Consider the following 6181-nt stretch of genomic DNA (forward strand, 5'->3'; position numbering starts at 1 on the left):
GTTTAATGATGCTAAAGCTTCTCGCGGATCTGCGACATGAAAAAAGACCTGAATTGTTTCATCTATATCTATAATTAAACTATCATAATCAATATAAATCTTAGGATTGGCCCTTAGAGTAATAATTGTAGTGTGTCTAGTGACAGTGGAAACTGTCCTGTTTATTAACAAAACAGAAGTCTGGTTAGCAAAAACCTTGATACATTTTTCATTGGGTCGAAATAAAATCTAAATACAATATTATTTGTGTGTAATTAGTTTTTATGTGTACTTGAGCTAAGATAGACTCCGTAACAGTTTTTTTTAAAAAGCTATGAACATCGCAGTTTATTACTTCACCTAAGAATTAGTAAAAAAGTGAAATAAAGATTTGACTGTTGAAATGTTCTGGTGGGTCAAACTTTGTGGCATTTTCTAAAACATAAAGACTTCATGTCAATCCAATAGCGTTTGACTTTAAGAAGTGCTTTCATCTGAACATCTCAGCCTTCTTGTGTCAATAGGAAGGAGGTCAGACTACTGAGAGGATAGTTTCTGACAGTCAGCAGTCTTTAATCATGTTTCCCATGTGCTCATTATTGCAGTATAGATTCTGCACTATAAAGACAAAGAATCTCCTTTCCTTCTGAGTGTAATCTGAAGGTGCAGAGCATCAGTTTAACAAGGCAACATGTAAATCTTCAACAAAGAACTTTCGGCACCAACAAAAAATGACTTCGTTTTGGTAAATGGATCTTCAAATAAACACATACAAACACAAACAAGCACATAATCTAATGTTGAGGCAATGACAGAGACAAAGTGTTTCTCTTAATATTTTATATTTCAAGTCAGAACACAATAAAGACCCAGCCACACAATGTTGTAGTACCATGTTTAAGACTAAATATGCTGTACGCTTTCAATGATTCAAGTATTTTGTCAATATTATGCATACAGTAAACATCTCATGTATAACTTCAAAAGGAAGAGACTAAATATTGTACAATTGGAACTATAATTTAAAATAACACCAGCAAATTCAATATAAAATAATAAAAATTGCCAGGCTTTAAGTACAGATACATTTATGAACTTTAAAACAGTGCCATGCCAAATGTGCCATGTGGGTAACAATATAACAGGTAGAAAGCAAGAAAGTGGCCCGGGCGTGGATCAGAAATGGCACAACTAAGAACATATGGATTATGTTCAATGTGCTATGAAACGGAAATCGAAAAATAATCACAAAAAATATATAATTTACTCAGTAATGGTTAAATGTAACAAATCACTTTAATTCTTTAAAAACTTACTTAAGTACCAAGTAAAGTTACTCATTTAGAAATATACTCAAAAAAGTACAAATACTCATAAAAACAACTCAATTACAGTAACATAACTTTCATCTCTGCAAATCAAACATTTCCTAAAGTGATGATTTATGTACGCTAGCAAAAACAGGACAACCAGCAAAATCCCCATTCAAGAGCTTATTGATTTGTACATCACAAGGCAGCACAGCTTTGTGGAGCTTTTGTTCTGACAGGATCTAAGTTTGACAATAAGAGGGAGTGAGTCTGCCACCTCCTCTGCTACAGCTGAGCATTTCTGGCTCACACTCCTCGTGCCTGTGAATGAGGTGCAACAAGCTTTCTAAATGTGTGCGTTGCCATGGAGTCAAATGCCAGCCAGATGTTGGCAGATGAGCAAATGGATGACATTATTGCTGGTAAGAGTTTCTATTTAATTATCCAACATTCAAAGGACTGCCCAGTGTGTAATATAAGGTTTCCGTAAAACCAGCGCTGCCTAGACATTAATTTCACTGTGGGACCTTCAATGCAGTATGAAATAAGTGAAAATTAAAGACATGCGCTAGTTTGTCAGCAGAAGTTTTATTACACTTGGATTAGCAGTTTACATACTTAATCATTTGCATTCAGTTACAGTATGTCCTGACTTGCAGTCAGTTTGATAAAATGTGTTTTTTTTTGTCTTGAAAGGAATTACTTTTACCAAAGAACAATATTTTAAATAAGCATCAAAAGATTTAAAAGCCGTTTTTGTCTATATGCCATTGAGAAGTTTGAAAAGCGACATATTATGCATATTAGTAAACATAAAAAGAAATCTAAATACGCAAATTTTCATCTTTAGTCCCCAATGCCAGCCACATAAAACAACATAAAACCTCACAAGCAGTAAACAAAACACGTGTAAAACATACATATACTGTATACACATATTTAAAAACAAACAGGTGAGTTCATGTCAGATTATGAACGTCTAGTAACTAATAGTCAATAGTTTGTGATACTTCTCTCTCATAATTTAATGTGAAAATACATCATCCTTAAACTACAAGTTTTATTTTACATCCAAAGAAGTGACCAAACACAATGCATTATTTAATGAAAAGTGCCACAGCTTTCCCTTTCGCTCCCTTAATTTCTACCTGAAGTGTCACATTTTAGTGGCTGCTCTTTGTCACAACCACGAAAGTGTTTTTGCACAAGGTCAAAGGACAGGGTGTCTATAGATAGACGTGTTAGGCTAATCAGCGACATGCCACAGTGGCAAACTGAGCCACTGAAAACCACTAATATTCACACGTTGTCAGTTAAGACAAGTGAGATTACAAAGTCTGCTCTGCCTCTGAGGTATACGTTCACTGTCTGTAACTGGATGTGATCACAGGGACTAAAATTGAAGCTACATTTCTAATTTGTAAACCTCAGAAGCCACAGTTTCATATAGGCTTCATTGGAGCACAGTGGTGCCCTCGTGAGGTTATTTATAGTTGTTTTGTTTGAGTAGTTTATCAAGGTTGAGAACAATCACAGTATCTGAGCTTATTTTCTCCTGCGATGCTCTTTGTCATTTCTTCTAGGCAGAACAGGTGACAAGTCGTTTACAACGCTTATCCTGTTGGGTGACAAGAACTATCACTCAGAATGTCCGCATCGTTTGGCAATTCCTCGTCGTATGGACCCAGTCTTCATTGCTATCCAGCTGACCGAGGCCCTCAAGGCAGTGCTGGAGAGCCAGGAGAGTGAGGACCAGTGGGACACTCATAGAAGAGAAGTCTCTGCTCACATAGCAAACATTTTACTGAAATGGCTAAAAAAAGACAAGGTTAGTATATACATGTTTGACTTAAACCTCAATGCTTCACGTCAGTGAAAAAAGAAAATACACATAATAAATGTATTATTTTCAGTAGGACTTCAACATATATAAAAAAAAAAAAAATGAAACAAATATACAAAATAATTCTAACAGAGAACTTTGTAAAACTAATATTTTTCCGACAATACATTTTTTCATTGGTGTATCAGGTTTTATTCATATTTTTCACATTCTTAAAAAAGTTATTACCGATGATATTTTTGAGGTATTTAGAGGTCATGAATTCTATTTCATATCATTCATAAATGATCGATCATTTCAAAGAAACAACCATTGAACATGAAGGAGTCTAAGATCATTTTAACCTGGCACAAGCCATTTAAGCACAACCAAATAAATGAATAAACAAGGGGTTTGTTGCTTTAACGTAAGTATAGAGTGTAGCTTTTATTTGATAAAATATTGTTTAGATTGGCTAAAGAGGTTGATACTGTATCTTTAACATAGCTTGAAACACTGAAAAAAAAATGACTCGATGGCCTTTCCATTTTCCGGGGTGTCAAACTCATTCTAGTTCAAGGACAACATACGACCCAGTTTGACCTTATCTGGGCCAGACCAGAACATTTTTTTAATGTTTCTGTGAAGGAAAATAAAAACACAAATTCAACCTAAATCCTGAATGTTAAACAATTACTCAAAATTCCTTGATTTTGCAACTAATTATCTGGAAATCTACAATGTAATTTACACATAATTCTGTGGGCTAATTTCTGGGAATTTTCCAGGTTTTTAAAACTAATTGCAATTTAATATTACTGTAAATGATATAGTACAACGAACTCCATCGTATTTTCAACAACCTATATGATAATTTAAAAAAGTCCTGTTTTTGCTGTATGTTTAACTTTGAACAAAATCTTCCAGTGGGCCAGACTAGATTATCTGGGGGCCTCAGGTTTGACATATGTGATCTAAAGCAAAAGTCAGGCCAAATTTGTATTTGTCTATTTTCTGCAAGGTATATCAGACTTGTAAATTGTACATAAATAACCCCAACCAGAGATGTTAAGAAAAAAAAGTAGTGGCTTAAAAAAAAGCAGAAGGCTAAAACTCACGGCGAGTTGCCGCCGCTGCGTGCCGGTGACGTGTAATACCGGTCGGGGGGCATGCACCCCCCTGAAAATTTAGCAAAAATGATGCTATATGGTGGCTTACATTAGTGTAAGTGAGGCTTTTCTTCTGCCTATTTTGTAGCACTTTTCTTAGCATGATGTATTTTCTCATCTCGTTTTTGTAAACATGATGCATTTACGAGTTGAAATCTGGTATCCATGACAACAATGACAAAGAATTGAGCATCATTATCAGTTTACCTCTTTCCAGTTGAAAATGTACCAACTTATAGTATAACCGTCGCATGGGCGCTTGGCCTCTTAGTAGTCCTCTGTAGAATGCTGTCTGGCACCGCAACATATCTGCATGATTAACATAATTTTTTGTGTGGTTTGCTTGTAGTTGGTTTTGATAATATATGTAGTTGACAATGCACAATAATATTCATAATATATCTAACACAGAACACATTAAACATTAATAATATATCTTACCCTTACATTTATGATTTTTGTAACCCAGTACCCTGCACGCAGGACTTTTAATTCATGATGATATTGATCATGAATGTTTTTTTAATAAAAAGAATACATATTTAATTACATAGAGAAGAATTAAAAACTCATTCAAAATCTATTCTATGAAAATTTGGTCTGTGAATAATTCTTACCAACAACTCTTTCCTTTGTTGATTCTTTTTTAAAGATAATGTTTATGTAATTCAGTAATGTTGTAAATGTTAAGATTTATTATATTGATTGGGGAAATGTTTAGAAACAATGATTGTTTTCCTACAGTTGCAGCCACCAGATATTTGTTTCGACCAGCAGAGGGCGCTGGTAACCCAGTGTTCGGGTGGGATGCAGCTACTCTGCGCAGTGAAGGAGAGATGCTATGCGCTAGCAGACAGAGTTAATAGAAAAATCTGACTTTTACAGAAATTCACGTAATATTACAAATATTCTTTCGTTGCTAAAGGGGTAAGGAATCATTTATAAACATGTTTAAGAGTGGAAGGTGATTCCGCCCACCGCCTATGCTTCTGGACATCCCTGCTCAACATATCACGTTGACCTGTTAAATAAAAACAATTGCTTTCAATGGAAATGCATTTTAAACAACATGATGAGCAGCATCCCATAATATTCAGGATACAAACCCCAATTAAGTTAAAGTTTTACCAGTTAAGAATATTTTAAAAAATAAAATAAAATCAGCTTGGAAATCAAGATAATTTTATTCCCTTTCTACAAAGAAGGTCTTCCACTGCGTAAATGGTTTTATGATATGGCAGGCTTTGATCCTTGCTTCCATTAACATCTGTTTCTTTTTCCTGTTTCCTGAAGAAGTTATGAGTTGAAAGCAACACGTAGCCAAACAGTCCTAGTAATGAGATCCAGAGCTCCTGCAGTGGCACACTTTTTTTATGGCAGTGGCTATCCGTACGGTTGCCGTATCAATATACCAACAGTCTATCTGTATGCAGTGCCCCTATTTGGCCAGTTTAGGTCACATGACTAAGACTAAACCTTACCCTAAGTCTATCCCTAACCCTAAAAATTGGGTTACAACCTAACCTTAAACCTAACCCTAACCCTAAGACACTACGTACTGTACGTGTACATTGGTAACTGTACCAATAGCATTCTTTTTTTATTGGTATTGTTATACTTCTTATTATACTGATAATAATACGTATTTCATATTCTAAAATACATATTTAATTCTATAAACCAGGTTTTTTTTATTCCAGGCTTTTCTTTCTCTATTTTGACCTCTGATTAAATTTCTTTAAGTCAACTTCACCTTCCTTTCTTCTTCACCCCCCTTTACTGCCTCCCCTTCCTCTCAGCTTTCTGCATTCCCAATACCAACTTCGTGTTCTACCCAACATCTGACAAGCATGTGTTGCAGAGACTTTCCTCACCCCCTTTTCCCCTTAAGGAAGCCCCTC

The sequence above is a fragment of the Gouania willdenowi genome, chromosome 3 (assembly GCF_900634775.1).
Source record: "Gouania willdenowi chromosome 3, fGouWil2.1, whole genome shotgun sequence".
Taxonomy (NCBI): Eukaryota; Metazoa; Chordata; class Actinopteri; order Blenniiformes; family Gobiesocidae; genus Gouania; species Gouania willdenowi.